The sequence below is a fragment of the Choloepus didactylus genome, chromosome X (genome assembly GCF_015220235.1).
Source record: "Choloepus didactylus isolate mChoDid1 chromosome X, mChoDid1.pri, whole genome shotgun sequence".
In the NCBI taxonomy this organism is placed as follows: domain Eukaryota; kingdom Metazoa; phylum Chordata; class Mammalia; order Pilosa; family Megalonychidae; genus Choloepus; species Choloepus didactylus.
In genome coordinates this window covers 193,368,784-193,387,384 of record NC_051334.1, presented here as the reverse complement: position 1 = coordinate 193,387,384, position 18,601 = coordinate 193,368,784, and the positions used below count along the sequence as shown (strand labels likewise).

Genomic DNA, 18,601 nt, shown 5'->3' with positions numbered 1-18,601 from the left:
TGGGTCCAAGAAGAAGGTGGTCTCTCCAATGTGTGGATATGTTGGAGCACTCACCCCAGCATTTGGAGAGAAAAGGACTGCCATAAAGGCCCTTGGAAAGGGTTGGACTCCTGCTCTCTCAAGCCCCAAGGATAAAACATCATTCTGTAAATGACTCTAAGACCTTGAAATCTAGTGGAGTTTGCCCTGTGGCTTTCAGAACTGTTTCAGTCCTGAGAACCCTATTTTCCTTTCAATTTCTCCCTATGGCAATGGGAATGTTTATCCTATGACTTTCCCTCCTTTGTACATTGGCAGCAGATAACATGTTCTGAGTTTCACAGGCCCACAGCCAGAGGAGAATGCCAGGACTTTGTGCTTATCTATATTGTTAAGGAATGAATGTGTTTTTGCATTTGGGAAGAACATGTCTTTTTGGGGGTCCAGGGGTGGAGTTTGTCAGTTTGGATATATTATGTCCCCCCAAAAGCTATATTCTTCAATGCAATCTTGTGGGGGTAGACTGATTAGTCCATTGATTACAGTGGAAATGTTTGATTAAATTATTTCCATGGAGAAGTGGCCCTGCCCATTTTGAGTGGGTCTTAATTAAATCATTGGAGTCCTGTAAGAGAGCTCACAGACAGAAGGAGTTCAGAGCAGCTGAGAGAGACATTTAGAGATATGCTTGCTGATGCTTAGAGATGCTTGGAGATTTTTGGAGATGCTAGCCCAGAGACATTTTGGAGAAAGCCATTTTGAAACCAGAACCCCACAACAAAGGATCAGCAGACACCAGCCACGTGCCTTCCCAGCTAACAGATTTTCCAGACACCATCAGCCATTCTTCAGTGAAGGTATCCTCCTGTTGATGCCTTAGTTTGGACACTTTTATGGCCTTTGAACTGTAAACTTCTAACCAAATAAATCCCCTTTATAAAAACCAATCCATTTGTGGTATTTTGCATAACTGCAGCATTAGCAAACTGGAAAACATGCCTTTAAACAGCCACTTTCAGTTATGATCATCTTTAATGCAGCACTGATACTTATAATCCCATTAAGCAACAATCATCACTCCTGTACATTCCCATACGTTTAACTTCACCCTCATTATCGTGTCTGTACATATTAGGTTAACATTCCCCCTTCATTAACTTCTGTATATCTCTAGGTCCCCTAGATTCAACATTATAAGACACTTATTTTATATTGTTAAGTGGTAACATACAATATCTGTCCTTTTGTGTCTTACTTATTTCACTCAGTGTTTTGTCCTCAAGGTTCATCCATGTTGTAATATGTTTTAGAACCATATTCATTCATACTACTGCATAGTATTTCATCATATGTATATACCACATTTTGTTTGTCCTCTCGTCTGTTGTAGTTTCCTGTTTGTTTACTGGCAGTCATTCTTATTGGTGTGAGATGATATCTCATTGTGGTTTTGATTTGCATTTCCCCAATAGCTATTGAAGATGAACATTTTTTCATGTGTATTTTTCGCCATATGTATTTCCTCTTCAGAAAAAATGTCTTTTCATATCTTTTGCCCATTTAATAACTGGGCTGTTTGTACTATTGTTGTTGAGTTGTATGATTTCTTTATATATGCAAGATACGTGGTTTCCAAATATTTTCTCCAAATGTGTTGGCTGAGTCTTCACATGTTTGACAAATTCCTTTGAGGTACAGAAGCTTTTGATTTTGAGGAGTCCCCATTTATCTATTTTTTCTTTTGTTGCTTGTGCTTTGGGTGTAATGTCTAAGAAGTGACCTCCTAATACAAGGTCTTGAAGATGTTTCCCTACATTATCTTCTAGGAGTTTTACGGTACTGTCTCTTATATTGAGGTCCTTGATCCACCTTCAGTTAATTTTTGTATAGGGTGTGAGGTAGGGGTCCTCTTTCATTCTTTTCAATATGGATATCCAGTTCTCACAGCCCCATTTGTTGAAGAGATGGTTCTGTCCCAGCTCAGTGGAGTGGGGGGCCTTATGAAAAATCAGTTGACCATAGATCTGGGAGTCTATTTCCAAATGACTATATTGATAAATATGTCTATTCTTTTGCCAATACTATGCTGTTTTGAATACTGTGGCTTTATAGTAGGCCTTAAAGTCAGGAAGTGTAAGTCCTCCCACTTCTTTTTCCCATTTTTGAATGTTTTTAGTAATTTGAGGCCCCTTTCCCTTCCAAATAAATTTGATAACTAGGTTTTCCAAGTCTATGATGTAGGCTTTCCAAATTTTGATAGGAATTGCATTAAATCTGTAGATGAGTTTGGGTAGAATTGACATCTTAATGACATTTAGCCTTCTATCCATGGACACAGAATATTTTCCACTTCTTTAGGTCCCCTTTGATTTCTTTTAGTAAAGTTATGTAATTTTCTGTGTAGAGGTCTTTTACATCCTTGGTTAAGTTTATTCCTAAGTGCTTGATTTTTTTAGTTGCTATTGGGAATGGAATCTTTTTCTTGAGTGTCTCTTCAGTTAGGTCATTTCTAGTGTATAGAAACATTATTGACTTAATCTTGTATCCCTCCACATTGCTGAATTTGTTTATTAGCTCAAGTAGCTGTGTCATTGATTTCTCAGGGTTTTCCAGATATAAGATCATATCATCTGCAAGTAATAACAGTTTTAGTTTTTCCTGTAAAATTTGGATGCCTTTTATTTCTTTGTCTTGCTGGATTGCTCTGGATAGAACTTCTAGCACAATGTTGAATAGTAGTGGTGACAGTGAGCATCCTTGTCTCATTCCTGATCTTAGAGGGAAGGCTTTCAGTCTCTCACCATTGAGTACTATGCTGGCTGTGGGTTTTTCCTATATGCTCTTTATCATATTGAGTAAGTTTCCTTCAATTCTTACCTTTTGAAGTGTTTTTATCAAAAAAGGGTTCTGAATTTTGTTGAATGCTTTTTCAGCATCTATGGAGATGATCATTTGAGTTTTCCATTTTGATTTGTTAATGTGTTGTATGACATTGATTGATTTTCTTATGTTGAACCATCCTTGCATGCCAAGGATGAAACCCACTTGGTCATGATGTATGATTTTTTTTAATGTGTCTTTGAATTTGATTTGCAAGTATTTTGATGGCAATTTTTGCATCTCTAGTCATTAGGGAGATTGGCCTGTAGTTTTCCTTTCTGGAAGTATCTTTATCTGGCTTTGGTACTAAAGCAATGTTAGCTTCATAAAATGAGTTAGGTAGTGTTCCTTTTTCTTTCTTCAATTATTTGAAAGAGTTTGAGCAGGAATGATGTCAGTTATTTTTGTTCAGGGTAATATTTATAAGTCAAGCAGGATGTGGGACAACTCTCCATTGTGTGGTACTTTCCTAAACATTTCAGGACAAGAAGAAGCCCTTGTCTCTCATCAAGAGCCACAATTGTCACTGCTTTTCATACCTCAAATTCTTTTAAGCTCTTGCTTCTTCTCACACAGCATACTCTTGACACTATATAAAGTATATGTAACAGTGTTCATTCTCCTTTCATATAAAAATATCTGATATGCCCTGCTTTAGTCAATAATTATCATCTATTTCTGTCTTTCAAATTCACTCTTCTTCTGTAATGCTTACAGACACTTTGCTTAAACTCATACTTTTTCCTTTACTTGTGGATTGTCATTTCTTTGCTGTTCCATACTGTGAAACCAACCCTCTATTCTGGCAGTGCTTTTCATGTTTATCCTGGTACCTTAAACTCTACCACCTAGATGTTATTGATTGTACCTTTTGCCCTACTTTGGGATCTTAAGGCCACCCATTGATGGTGAAGAATGTATTAATGACTAGAGCAGTATTTGCAAACTGTCCACATTTTGGCTGACTATAGTTTGCAGATATGTTTTCAGTCTATTTTGTGCCAGCCACTGCAGTGTTTGTGGCCCTTGAAAATTGCTTCTCAAATCTCCCACTATAGGGAACATAACTGACCAAAAGCCCATCTGCTGTGTTCTGTAATCCATCATTGTTTTCCTACTGAGCTACTGACTGAGCCTGGGAAATGAAGCCCATTCCTCAGAGACCCAGACTCCTCTGATGGACACCTTTGGCTGACAGAGTCCCCAACATCCTTGCTGAAGCCTTCTTAGAACTGCATTACAGTGTAACACCTTGCTTCCTTCCCCTCCTCCTTAACAGGGGTGAGGCCTGCACCATGGTGTGACAGTTCTTTCAGTCTTTTCCCCATTTTCCCTCACAGGTGTTTCCCCCAATAAATCAATTTCACATCTACTTCCATCTTGGTACCTGCTTTTCAGAGGATCCAGGGCTCTGTCCACCCACAGAAGTTTGAACAACCAGCAAGAACTGGCAGAAACGCTAAGCTCCAGAAAACAGATAAAGGACTACACTAACCAGGCAAGTACTGAATAAAGAAAAAGGTGATTTAAAAGTGGTAAGATCTTATTGTGCCCAGGCTGGCCCATCCCCCACCACTTACTGGCTTAGGCACAGAGCAAGCCCATGCTTCCAGTATGAATCCCTGGTCCTGTGCACATCCTGGGAGAATCTGTCTGATGGTGGCCTGAGGGACTCACTGTCCCAGAACTTGCCCTGTGTGTAGAAGGAGGCTCAATGAGCTTTCCTGCAGAATGCTATAAGAGAGCAGTAAAGTAATGCAGCCTGGAGCAAGGGATTGTTCACTGTTGGACATATGGTGCAGTGCGCAGGACTACAGGGAAACTATTTCCTTGGGAAGAGGAGACATTTGGGACTTTGTAAACAGGGCAATTCCCAGGGGTACTTGTGCATGCCCAAAACAAGATGCATGCACATGAAGGACCAGGATGGCCCCTATGCTTCTGCCTGGAGCTATTCTCAAAACTCATTGTATGGAGAAGCCCTGAAGGGGAGCATTACATAGGTCAATCTACAGACTGGGAAAGCTTGTCTCTTTTTCTTCTTCATTTTTTTGTTGGCTCCTGGCATTCAAGGAAAACTCTGTCATAATACTAGCTAGAAACAAGCTTAAAGAACAGATGCCTCACAGTATAAATTCCAATGATAGCACATTAAACTATCAAAATGCCCAGGTTTCCACAAAAGATTACAAGCATACGAAGAATCAGGAAGAGATGGCCAATGCAAAGAAGATTAAAACATTAGGAACCATCAATATGATGGACCAAACCTGGGACATACCAGAGAAAGACTTTAAAAATATATTCCTAAATAGGCTCAAAAAGTTAAAGGAAAACAGGGACAAATAAGTAAATAAATCAGGAAAATGATAGATGAAAACAAAGAGAATATCAGTAGAGAGATGAATTATGAAAAGAAACCATGCAGTTTTGAAGACTACTGTAACAGAAATTAAAATTCCCTAGAGGGGTTCAACAGCAGATTGGAGCTAGCAGAAGAAAGAGTCAGAGAACTTGAAGATAAGGCAATTGAAATTATTCAGTCTGAGGAGCAAAAGGAAGAGAGAGTGAAGAAAAGTGAACAGAGCCTGAGGAACCTGTGGGACAAAGCATACTAATATATGCATTGTGGAAGTCACAGAAGGAGAAGAAAAAGAAAAAGGGGCAGAGACAATATTCAAATAAATAATGGCAAAAAACTTCCCAAATTGAATGAAAGACATGGATATACACATTCAAGGTGCTGAACCAACTCCAAACAGGTTAAACCCAAATAGACTGACACCATAGCATATTATAATCAAATTTTCAAATGCCAAAGGTAAAGAGAGAATTGTGAAAACTGCCAAGAGAGAAGCAACCTTTCAATAAGTTTAAATGCTGGTTTCTCATTGGAAACTGTGGAGTCAAGAATGCAGTGGGATGACATATTTAAAATGCTGAAAGCAAAAACTCCCCAACCAATAATTCTATGTCTGATGAAGCTTTCTTTCAAAAGTGAGGGGGAATTAAGACATACCTAGAGCAACAAAAGCTCAGGGAGTTCATCGCTACTAGATTAGCCTTACAAGCGATTCTAAAGAGAGTTCTGCTGGTTGAAAGGAAAGCACAACAGACAATAGATCAATTAATCATGAAGAAATAAAGATCTCTGGTAATGGTAACAACAGGGGTAAAATATAATGCCAGTGCTACTGTATTTTTGGTCTGTAATGCCACTTTTTATTTCCTGCAGGATCTAAAAGGCAAATGCATAAAATGTAATGATAAATCTGTGGTTTTGAATTCATAATGCAATTTGTGATAAGAACTACATAAAGGTGGGGGAACAGAGGGGTATGAGAACATAATTTGTGTATACCATTAAAGTTTAGTTTGTATCTAAGAAAACAAGAGTGATATAGATTTAGAATGTTAAATTTAAGACAAAGAAAATATCAGAGATTATGCATGCTCATAGAGACAGAAATCAGAGTACAGGTTGCCAGGGGTGGGGGCAGGGGAAATTGGGTGTTAATGCAAAATGGGTGTAAGGTTTTTCTTAGGAGAGAGGGAAAGTTTTAGTAATGGAAGATAGTGCAGATACCACAATAGTCTAAATGTGAAGTAATCCCCATGAATGGTATGCTTGGGAATGGTTGAGATGGGGAAGTTTATGTTGTTTATATGTTCCCACAATTTAAAAAAAGAGCAACTAAAAGAGACAATAACAATTAAATATAAATATAATATGTTAGATCCTGGACAGAATCTAACAATGGAGGTGAAAAGGCCCAAAACGACGTTTTGGGGACATATGAAAAAATTTGAACATAGACTGTAAGTTTTATTTCAATGTTAAGTTCTTGAACTAGATAACTGCACTTAAGGTGGTTATGTAAGTGAATATCCTACTTCTCAGGAAACGTACATGGCAGTATTAAGTGTATGTGGTATGCAACTTACACTTAGGTGTTCATAAAATGGATTGATAAATAGATAGACATACAGAAAGACAGACTGATAGATGATAGATAGATGATAGATATGAAGCAAATGTGGCAAAATGCTAACACTGGTGGATATGAGTATCTGGGGGGATGGGATATGTTGGAATTCTCCGTATGGGGATTTGTATTATTTTTGTAACTGTCCTATAATCTTTAAAGAATTTCAAAATAAAGCTAAAAGATAGCTGTGAAAACACTAATTCTTCCTAAGAGTGTCAGGAAGATATTACAAGAAGGTGACATTTGAGCTAAATCCTCAGGCAGGAAAGTGACATGATGAAAGTGTTTTAAGATGATTAATCTGGCAATAGTGTGGAAAATGGATTGGAATATGGATGGATTAGAGGCAAGGAGACCAACCATCTAGTCTATGGCAGTAGTCCAGGTATGAGGTGATCAAGGCATCTATAGGAATGGAAAGAGAAGGACAAAACTGAGAGACATTTGGAAGGAAAAATGGACAGGAGCTAAATGGGCTCTTGGCTTTAAGCCTTTCAGGAGGTAGTGCTTCTTTCTTGGTAATAACCATGAAAAGATTCAGATAGACCTATTATGTAATTGCCTACTCTGACTAGAATTTCTAGCTTTGGCTGTTCTCCAAAAGTTTCTGTTATTGTGATTGATACTCGTTGGACCTTAATTTACATTAAGATAGCTTTAGGCTCTAAAGGTTGGGAAGCTCTCAAAAACATAATTTTGATTATGAAACAGCAAATTGTTCTATTAAAGGAGAAAAGAGGGAAACCATGGGCTGCATAGAAAATTTTGCAATGAGCTCATAGCTCCTTTATTTTTTAAGGGTAATCTATAAGAGATGGAAGAGAAGGGCACAAAAACAAGGATGAATGTAAGCTGTAGCATGTGCCTAAAGATTAGTATTTGGAAGGGTAAGGTCTAAAATTACCTCAGGTTAATAGAAATACATATATGCAAAGACAAGAACATATTTTTAATTCAATTTTACTGAGATATATTCACATACCAAACAATCATCCAAAGTGTACAATCAGTTGTTCACACTACCATCACATAGTTGTGCATTCATCACTCCAATCTATTCCCCATTTTCCTTGTACCAGAAAAAGTGAAAATAAGAATATAAAAAATAAGTCTTTTGTCCCCATTTTTCTACTTGTCCATCCATACACTGGGTAAAGGGAGTGTGAGCCACAAGACTTTCACAATCACGCTGTCATCAAACAAGAATGTATTTTAACTATGCTCATAGAATGAAAAAGTGCAAGTGTCCTGGCATGGATAAATTATAATTCAAATCATATTGTTAAACTATGCTTAGTGATCAAAGGAATAAGGAGAATAGGAAAGTTACTTTAATCCTGGATTTAGGTAAATGTATTATCAATTATAAATTGGAAAAGAAGGGCCAGGTCTTTAATCTACTAACCAGTGAGCTAAATATCTCCTGGGTTAGCTTCTGGGACAGATTTTCAAGTAATTGAGTACTTAGAAAATGACAAAGTTATCAGCAAACAAAATTTCCAGCAAGGTTATTGGAAGCTAGTTCATGGAAATATTGCATACTATTATATGTCGAATGAATGAATAGAATTTCAGCAAGTCCTTTATGACACCCTTCTGGAGAAGACAGGAAATATGAGTTACATACTTAATACAATTATGTATTAATTAATTAAATTACCATATTCACAGAGGCAAAAGGGAAGTTTTTGATGCAAACTCTACATTTGGCTTCACCTAGTCAATATTTTTATTATTTCGTTAGATGAAGATTTAGAGCTGGAAGAAGAGCAATGTGATCCAGTTCCCATGAACATTTGTGAAGTTCTAAATGCTAAGAACCATGATGGATGTTAGGGTACAAAAATGATTAGGACATAGTTCTTCCTGTTAAGGAGCATCCAGTATTATGAGGGGGGCAAAAACTTATAAATATATCATTTCAACATAATGCATTAAGAAGAGAGTTAGAGACATAAACAGGGTATTATGAGAGAATAAATGAAAGCTACAAGTTCATTCGGGGGGTTTAAGGAAGACCCCATAGATGAGACGATATCTAAGCTGAACCTTGAAAGATGAATAAGAAGCAGTGTGGGGGAATAAAGAGTATGAACATGAGTTTCTTAGAATCAGGAAACAGCATGGTGAGTTTGAGGAATGATAAGCACTAAAGTATAAGGAGGAAAGTAGCAGGAAGTGAAAGGTAGCTTGGGGTCAGGTAATGGAAGACATTATATAACATCTAAGGAGATTAGACTTTACTCTGAAGGCCCTAGGGACCCATTCAAATGCAGTGACATACTGACAAATCTATTTTAGTTTACTCTTCCTGTAATGTGTGGAATGGTTTGAATTGGGAACAACAGTGGATATGGATAGATCAGTTAGGAATCTCTTGCCATATTTGAGTGAGAAATAATGGTGGGTTTGGACTGAGGTGTTGGCAAGTAGAGAAATAATGCAGTGGGTAAGGCTTAAGAATCTAATGGAGAGTAAAAGTTATCATGACTTAATAGTGGGGAATGGGGAAGAATGTAAAACAGAAGTGTTAAGTTTGAAGTACACATTTCTGAATTATACAACTGGTTGGATGGTAATGGCATTTACTGTGAAGTAGAGTACTGTGGGAAGAGCCAGTTTAGGTGTAGAGGAGATCAAGATGTTATTAGGATGCTTCACGAGGACAGGAGTATTCATTTTGTTCAATGATGATATATTTCCAGCAACTAGAACAGTGTGTGACCCCAGTATGTGTAAAGGTCTGATATGTTTGTAACAGGAATCCTGGAAGGAGGGGAGAGAGAGAATGATACAGAAGCAATATTCAAAGAGATGATAACTGAGAATTTTCCAAAACTAACAAAAAACTTTGTATTAGTTTCCTATTGCTGCATACCAAATTCCCACAAGCTTAGAGGCTTAAAATAGCAGACATTTATTAGCTCACAGTTCTGTAGGTCAGAAGTCCAGGCATGATGTGACTAGGTTCTCTGTTCAGGGTCTCAAACACTGAAATCAGGGTGTTAGCCAGGTTGCATCCCTTTCTGGAGGCTCTGGGGAAGATTCCACTTCCAAGTTCATTTAGCTTGTTGACTGAGTTCCTTGTGGTTTGTAGGAATGAGATTCCTATTTCCTTCGTGGCTATCAATTGTGGGCCACTTTCAGCTCCTAGAGGCTTCCTGTATTCCTTGCAACATAGTCCCTCCATCTTCAAAGCCAGCAGCGGAGACTCTCCCTGGCATCCAGTCTCTCTCATGCTTCAAATCTCTCTGACCAGGAATATTCTCATCCCTTTTAAGGGATCACTAGATGAGGTTAGCCCAACTAAGGATCATCCCCCTTTCTTGAAGTTATCTGTACCATATACATAACTGAATCATGCAAATAAAATCACATTCATATTCATAGTCCCTCCCACACTAAAGGGAATAGGATTATATAAGGGCAAGGGTCACTGGGGATCATCTTAGAATTCTGCAACAACAAGCATTAAGCTATAGATTCAAAAAGCATTATAACCCAAAGCAGAATAAATACAAAGAAAGCCTTATCTAGGCATATTGTAGTAAAACTGCTAAAAATGAAGACAAAGAAAAAATCTTAAAAGCAATTGGAGAAAAAATATGTACTACTTTACAGGCAGTAACAATTTTTTATGATTGGCTTTGACTTAGCAGAAACAATGTGAAGATAATGGAATGATACTCAAAATACTGATGAAAGTAACTGATAATCTAAAATTCTATACCCAGTGAAAATAGTCTGTAAAAATGAAAGTACAATCGACATTTTTAGGTGGTCAAAACTTAGGGAATCTGTCACCAACAGACCAAAGGAAAAATTAAGGATCTTCAGATAGAAGGAAAATGATGCCAAATGAAAGCTTGGAGATATGCATTCGAATTGCACACACTGGAGAGGGTAAATATGTGGATAAATCTGAATGTCCATTGATTGTATAAAAACAAAATAATACATGGGATATATGTGTGTGTGTATAATTAAAATGCACAGTAGTAGCACTTGAGGGAGGAGGATAAATGGAGTTAATGTATTATTAATTCCCTAATTTGCATAAGACTTTAATAAATCAAAGATACATGCCATAATCCCTAGAGGAACCAGTAAAAATAGTAAAAGAATATATAACTAACAAGTAATTAAAGGAGAAAATTGAATATTACAAATTACCTAATCAGTGAAAAAGAAAGCAGGAAGATGCTTGGGAGAGTGGTCTGATGACTCAGGAGGGTCAGAGGATACAGGCTTCCCAAGATGGTGGGGATGATGTGGTCATCTTTCATGTTTACTCCGTTGGCCTGAAGAAGAACACTTCTCCAGGCCCTTCCTGGAGGTTTTCTTCATTTAATTAAAGAGGTCACTGCATTTGCCATAGAATAATGGGCTCCAAATTTTGCTCAAGGTTTTGTGAAGAGATTTAAAAGAAAGGGAAGAACACCGAGCACCTGTTTTTATAGCCCATATTATCAAAAGGAAAATTTAGAATAGCAAAAAATCACACACAAACAAAAAGACAAACTCATATAAGAAGAAATAAAAATAAATAGCACCTACCACATTGCATTGCATTGTATGATCTGTTGAATGTCTGACTGCCCCATCACACCAAATTGTGATCTCTTTGAAGACAGGGAGCATATAATATTCATCCCTATATTCTCTAGCACCTAGCACAATGCCTCTCACACAGTAGGTACTCAATAAATGTTTATATGAACCAAAAAGGAAAAATGAAAGCAGGAGAAGGTAACATAGAACAGGTAGGACAAATAGAAAACAAATAGTGATATAACATTAAATGTAAATGGACTGAACACATCAATTAAATGACAAAGATTATTAGACTAGTCAAGAAAGCAAAATCCAACTATATGCTTCTTATAAGAGACACAAATTAAATGTAAGGATTTAGGAAGTTTGAAAACAAAAAGATGGAAGACAATATATCATGCCAACCAAAAGAAAACTGATATAGATATATTAATATCAGACATAGTTGACTTTAAAACAGAAATCTTTACTAGACATAGAGATATTTTTATAACGATAACAGGGGCAATCCACCAGGATGATAAAATCATTCTAATTTGTATTCCCTTAACACCATAGCCTAAAAAAAAATCAGAAATTAACAGATGTCCAATAAATAAATTCACAATCACAGAGACCTTAACACATATCGTTCAGTAACTGATGGAACATCAGACTAAAAAAATCAATAAATATCTAGAAGAAATGAACAATACTATTAACAAATAACCTAATTGACATGCATGCACATATATAAATGACCACATACAGCAACTGCAGAATACATATTCTTTTCTGCACACAGAAAAATAGATGATGTCCTTGGCCATATAGCAAGGCTCAAAAACTTTTAAACAATTGCAGTTACACTGAATATTTTTGTTTGACCATAGTGAAATTAAGTTAAAAATATAATAAAAAGAAAACTAGAAAATCTCCTTAAAATAAGCAGTATACTTTTAAATAACATGAGTAAGATTTAAAAATCACAATTTGGCAACTATTTTGAACTGACTGAAAAATGAAAATATAGCATATCAAAACTCATGGGATACAGCTAAACCATTCTCAGAGGGGGGATTTGTAGCCTTAAAATGCATGTTCTAGAAAAGAGGAAAAGCTAAAAATCAGTGGAAGGAAGTCAATTTGATGATTCCATTGTGAGCCATCCTAACCAAGATTGAATTTGAACATTTTACTTGTGTTGATATGGAAAACCAGATCATCACTTTTATAAGGACAAGAAAAAAGGAAGGGCTGGTGCAGTTTTTAACCTAGTAGTCTCTATCTTGAAAGAATAAAATGCACAAAATGTAAAAAAAAGAGATAAGGCATAAATAATATTTAAAGCATCACTATATACCATAAAACATAAAAGTTACAAGTGGATACTGTAACCAACTTTAAGCCAATGTATTTAAACTCTAGAAGAAATAGACTCCTAGAAAAATATAACTTATCCAAAAAAGGCATAATAAGACAAGAATTCTGAATTTACCTATTAAATAAATCAATAATTAAAAACCTTCCCACAAAGAAAACTCCAGGCCCAGATGACTTCTCTGGTTAGTTCTACGAAAATTTGAGGAAGAAATAATACCAGTGATACTGCAAACACAGCTTTTTCCAATAGAAGGGCCCACCTGATCCAGTGCCACAAAAAGGGGGAACACATTTCTCTGTGAGAAGATGATTTTATGGCAAGTGCACTGGCAAGGAACTGGAGGAATCTTCTCCAAACCAGTTCAAAGTAAGGATGTGATTTAGGGTTTTTATAGGTAAAGGAAGGGGGGTAGAGGTCAAAAACTAAGTGATGGCTGCATGATGCATTCTTGTCAGGTCAGCAGTGGCGTTGGATCTTTGTGAGGAGGGCACAGGCAATTTCTTAACCATGTGTTGTCGCAAGCACATCTTGTTGTTTTCTTATGTGCAGGGTCTTCATGATGCTTTTCTTAGCTGACTGCTCAGGAATATCAAACTTTTGCCTTTTGAGGAGGAAGTCACTGATTCACTGGGCCACAGGGTGTTCTTGATGCTATTCTGTTATCTTATTCCTGTAAACAGAACTGAGAAGGTCTGGTTAATGTCCTTCAGGGAGCTAAGTACAAAGAGTAGACTGCTAAGCTCAGCTAGGGTAAGCATATTTTCCAGCTATTACCAATCTTACTGAAGGTTTTCTAGAGAATATAAGAAAAGGGAAGCCTTCTCAACTCTTTATCAGGCTGTAATAACCCTATAACTAAAACTTGCAAGGACAGTGTGAGAAAAGAAAATTTAAGGCGAATTTCACTTATGAACAGAGATGCAAAATTTCTAACAAAATAGTAGAAAACCGTATCCAGTAATACAGTAAAAGGATAATATACCCTCGTGCAGTTGGGTTTGTGTAAGGTTGGTTTAAATATGAAAATGAATCAAGGTAATTCATCACCATATCACTATAAAGGATAAAAATCATATGGTTATCTCAATAGATGCAGAAGAAACTTTGATAAAATTCAATATCTATTTATGAGAGAACAAAACTTTTAGCAAACTAGCAATAAAAAGTATCTTATGATAAAGGGTTTTTGAAAAACAAACTACAGCAAACATCATACTTAATGGTGAAATATTGAGCATTTTCTCTCTAAGATTTAAGGAACAACACAAAGATGTCCACTATCATCACTTCTATTTGATGTGTACACAAGTGCTCAGCCAGTGCACTAAAGCAAGGAAACAAATGTAAAAAGATTGGAAAAGAAATAATACTGCCAATATTCATGTCCAATACAATTGTACATGTAAAAAATCCTAAAGAATCAAGAGATAAATTATAATTAAAATGAGTTAGAACGTCCTGTTCCAGTCATGGCAGAGTACCTTATATAGAACTAATCCTCCTGATGATTATAAATTCTGAACAAAACATAAAAAAACAACTGTTTGGGAACTCTGGAGAGCAATGGAAAGCATGCAGAAACATGAGAAAATACTAGGTCAGCTCCACCTTTATCTGGCTTTTTCCTTGAGAGCACTTCCCACTTTGCCATGGCACACAGAGGAATAGAGTTCAAGCAGAAAACTGGCAGTTTCATGTGCTGAGAAAAACTGGTCAGATCTCAGGCTGTCAGAATGACTGGGACTTGATGGAGAAATCCTGGAAAATATGGAGCAACAGAGTGGGGAGCCTGAAAAATCTGCATAAACTTTCTCCTCAAATCCCTGTTTGACTCCTAACCAAGTGAGAGCAGAAGCTTAGAGGCTAGAGTTGAGCAGAGATTTTAGGAGCTACAGTTATCCCTTCCACATCACGGGGATTAGGGGCACAGTGCCCCTGTGATCTGGAGAATCCACATAAATTTTTTTTCTTCGGGTTTTCAGGAAACTCCCTAGCTGTCTCTTGATTGGCAGACACTCCCTCTCCCATTACTTTTACATTGCATAGGCTAATCATTTTTAAAAAATTTTCAAACCAGAAGGCTGGCCTGAAATTCCCTAGGGGTAGACCCTTCACCTTCTTTTTCCTTTAGGGAATCATATAAGGACTTAGCCTGCGGTCGCAGTTGACTCGTCTGGGGGAGGGTGGCGGCCGGTTGCTAAATCCTAGGCTCTCAGGATTGCTCCGAGGGTACCGGCGGCGGGGGCTCTTTCCCGGAGGCGAGGGCGAGGCGGGGGACTTGGCCAGGTCCCCGGCGGGAGGCGTGCAAAGTATGGAGGGCGGCGAGAAAGGAACAGGCGGGACACGGTTCTTTTAGGGTGAAGAAACCAAGAGAGAGCGTTTATTAGGGGAGAGTACAAGCTTATATCGGGCGGTTTAGAGGGCGGGGTAGCTGTAGAGGTTAAAGGCTTGGATTGGTTCTGAGAGGGCGCGGAGGTTGATTGAAAAGGGGCGAAAGTTGCTCCCGTAACGGTGTCCGGCAACAATGTATGCGCACCGGTGGTGATGGGAGTTGCGCTGGCAACGGGGAGTGTCCGGGCAAGATAAGGGGGTGGGGAAAAGGCGGTTCCCTCCGGCAAGCCTCCCCTAACATTGGTATTTTGGGTGAGGAAATGGGGCCTGCCTCTGGCCTCACTTTCCCAGGCCCGGGGGGCTGTAGAGGGCGCTGTCGCCCGTGCCCACTACCCTCCCCAGGGGTGGATCCGGTCCCCCAGCCCAGGCCCGCCAAGTTGAAGCACGTAATCAGTGTCCCGCATTTCCCCCTTCTTTTCTAATTAAAGGAAGAAGCTTACCGGAGAGGTCCGCTAAGGGATGAGGGAAGGGGGAGGTCGGGGAGGGGAAAAGGGGTTGACGGTGGCTCAGCGAGGCTGGAGCTCGGCGTTGGTGTGGCGCCCGGGCGCTCGACAGGGGCCTTGCTGCTTGCGGGATGGACGAGGGTGGGGGGTTTAAAGTTGGAGGTTCAGAGAAGCTGGAGCTCGAGGTTGGTGTGATGTTCAGGCGATCGAGAAGGGCCTCGCGGTCGGCGGGTTGACCGGTGGCGGTGAGGTCGCGGAGGGTTGGTTGTCATCTCGGAGTAGGGAGCGTCAGAGGTGGCGAGTCGCTGGTACTGGACTTGCACGAACGAGGAAAAAATAGCATCCGTTTGTTTCCTTACAAGCTGGACAATTCTGCGGATAATGCAGGGTCCTAAGGTGAGAGCTAGAATAATTATTAGTAGGGGGCCGAGGAGAGGGAGGAGGTATGGGAGGAGGGGGGTAAAGATGTGGGACCAATAGCTGGTGGCTTCACGGTCTTTTTTGCGTTGTTCCAGTCCCTCTTGGACCTTTTTTAGGCTGTCCTCGGCGAGACCTGTGGAATTGGCATATACACAGCACTCTTCTCCTAGGGCGGCGCAGAGGCCTCCTTCTTTGAGGAGGAGAAGGTCGAGACCTCGGCGGTTTTGGAGCACTACCTCAGAGAGGGAATTGACAGAATTTTTAAGATGGGAAATAGCGTCTTGTAGGTGACGAATGTCCTCGTCAACAGCCGCCCGGAGGTGAGTTAGGGCGGAGTCTTGACTGGCTAATGCAGCGATTCCGGTGCCAGCGCCTGCAAGACCTAGGAGGGAGGCAATCGTGAGGACGGTGATGGGCTCTCGCTTTTGCAGTGGGGCAGAAGCTGCAGTTGTTTCCAGGCGGAGGAAGAAGTCTTCCTCGCTGTGGTATAGGACCCTAGGGATAAGGACAATTAGGAGGCAAGTTTCATTAGTTGTATTGAGGGTTTGCACGTTAAGGCAGGGGGTAAGTCCTGTAGAGGAGCAGAGCCATTGGGAGGAGTTATGAGGGATGAGAAATTTTGCAGAGCTGCTGGGAGATGAGTAGTCGGCACAAGCTGTGAGGTTGGGAGAGTTACTTGAGCGAGGGCGGATGCACTTTCCTGTAAAGGAGACTGAATGAAAGGTTAGGGGGACGGCAGAGGTATTCCAATTGCATTCCGAGGGGCTGTCCTCTGTGTTTTCTGAAAAGGAGAGGTTGGAGGCAACTGGCTCATACAGGGGGGAGGAAGTGGAGAGGCAAAGCCAACAAGAGGAGGTAAGATTGGGGTTGGAGGAATTCACTGAGGTGAAGGCCGCTTGGATAAGGCTGAGGAGGGGAGAGGAGTAACGGGCGGGGGGTGGACGAGGTTGGGGTGGTGGTGTTGGCGACGCGCCGTTTGCAGCTGAGGTGCAGTTTCCGGGTGTGCTGCTTGTACTCGAGGTGCGGCTGGGGAGCTGTGGAAAAAGGGGGTTAATGACTTGGTTGGGACCTATGGCAGAGGGGTTTTTTTATGAATAACAAACACTGGCGAATTATAGGGACTAGTAGAAGGCTCTATGTGGCCAGCGTCCAATTGTTCTTGGACAAGGGCTTGGAGTGTTACTAATTTATGCGTGGGAAGGGGCCACTGCTCCACCCATATAGGTTCCTCAGTATCCCACTGCAGAGGAACGGGCGCTGGAGGTGTTAAACGAGCAGTGGCGCACATTATTGGGGGGGCTGCGTGGTAAGCACTGCCCCAGAGGCGGCGAGGATGTCACGGCCCCATAAAATTTGGTCTATGGTGTGTAGAAATAACGGGCGGAAGGTGCCTGAGTGGCCCTCTTCATCCTCCCACTTAATGGGCCCTATGGCCTGAAGAGAGGTGGAGGTACCAGTGGCTCCCACTACCGAGGGACCATCGAGAACCATGCACATGGTGGCATACTGAGCGGGCATGCAAGAGACCTCTGCCCCTGAATCGAGCGTGCCCGTGTACCATTGCCCCTCTATTCTTAACTTATGAGTAGGCTTTTCTGGGGTGATAGGGACTGTCCAGAGAAGCGTTTTACTGCCGGTGAAGTGATTAGTTTTATTAGAACCGGCCGGCACGCTGCCTCTTAGGGGCGGGGCTGAGGCTTGCCCCGCTTGGAGTTTAAAGCTTGCTCAGTGCCCTGGCGCTGACTGCCGTCAGGGCACCAGGGATAGCAGAGGTTTTTTAAGCTATCCTTGCTAAGATCTCTGGGGCTGCTCTTGCAATCGCGCGCCCAGTGATAGCCACGCTGGCAGCGTGGGCAAGGAGTGGGAGGGGGGCGCCCATTACGCTGCATGAAAGGCGGGCGGTTGACTTCTGCATTGGGGCACTCCCGGGCAAAATGACCGCTCTGCCCGCACTTAAAACAACCGGTGGTGGCGGCTAAGGCGGCAGTGACAGCGCCAGAGACAGCCTGGGCTAGGGACGCGGCAGCTGGGTCAAAGGCGCTGCAGGCGAGTATCCAATCACATAGGCTCTTCTCCCGCAAGGGAAGAATAGCCTGCTTGCAAGGGGGATTGGCTCCCTCGAGAATGAGTTCTCGAGCGAGAGCCAGTTGGGCCTGGGGATCATTAACCTTTCGAGCGCAGGTTTCCTCAACCCTAGAGACAAAGGTGGCAAAAGGCTCATTTGGCTCCTGGAGGAGCTTGGTGAATTTAGTAGGCCAACAGGCGGAACAGTTGGCAAAAGCTCGCAAGGCGATTCCCCGAAGGATAGGCCAAAAGGCGGCAGGCGCATTAATATAGGCGGATGCATTTATAAACGCTCCCGTGCCCAAGTAGGCTTCGGGGTGATGATAGACTCCAGTGGCTGCGTCTTGCTCGCTTTGCTTAGCTGCTTCTGCCTGGAAGTGAGCACGCCAATCTACAAACTGGCCGGGGTTAAAAATGGAACGGGCAAGCGAGGCCCAGTCTTGGGGGAGGCAAAAGTTCATGGCGATATCCTGTAGTAATTGGGAAGCGTATGGGCTACCTAACCCGTCTTCCTTGAC

General features: G+C 40.8%; 1 protein-coding gene across 8 annotated transcripts in view; it reads left to right on the top strand.

The window, feature by feature from the left end:
• TMLHE (trimethyllysine hydroxylase, epsilon) overlaps positions 1-18,601 on the top strand; it is a 174,732-nt gene that overhangs the window by 21,108 nt on the left and 135,023 nt on the right. For 5 of the 8 annotated variants that reach the window (XR_005214643.1, XM_037822376.1, XM_037822382.1 and 2 more), the window contains one exon: positions 4,200-4,357. The exons of 2 other annotated variants lie outside the window; for them this stretch is intronic. The gene's annotated coding sequence lies outside the window, so the exon portion shown is untranslated. The remainder of the gene's footprint in view (positions 1-4,199; positions 4,358-18,601) is intronic. One more of the 8 variants, XM_037822379.1, reaches the window with a different exon arrangement.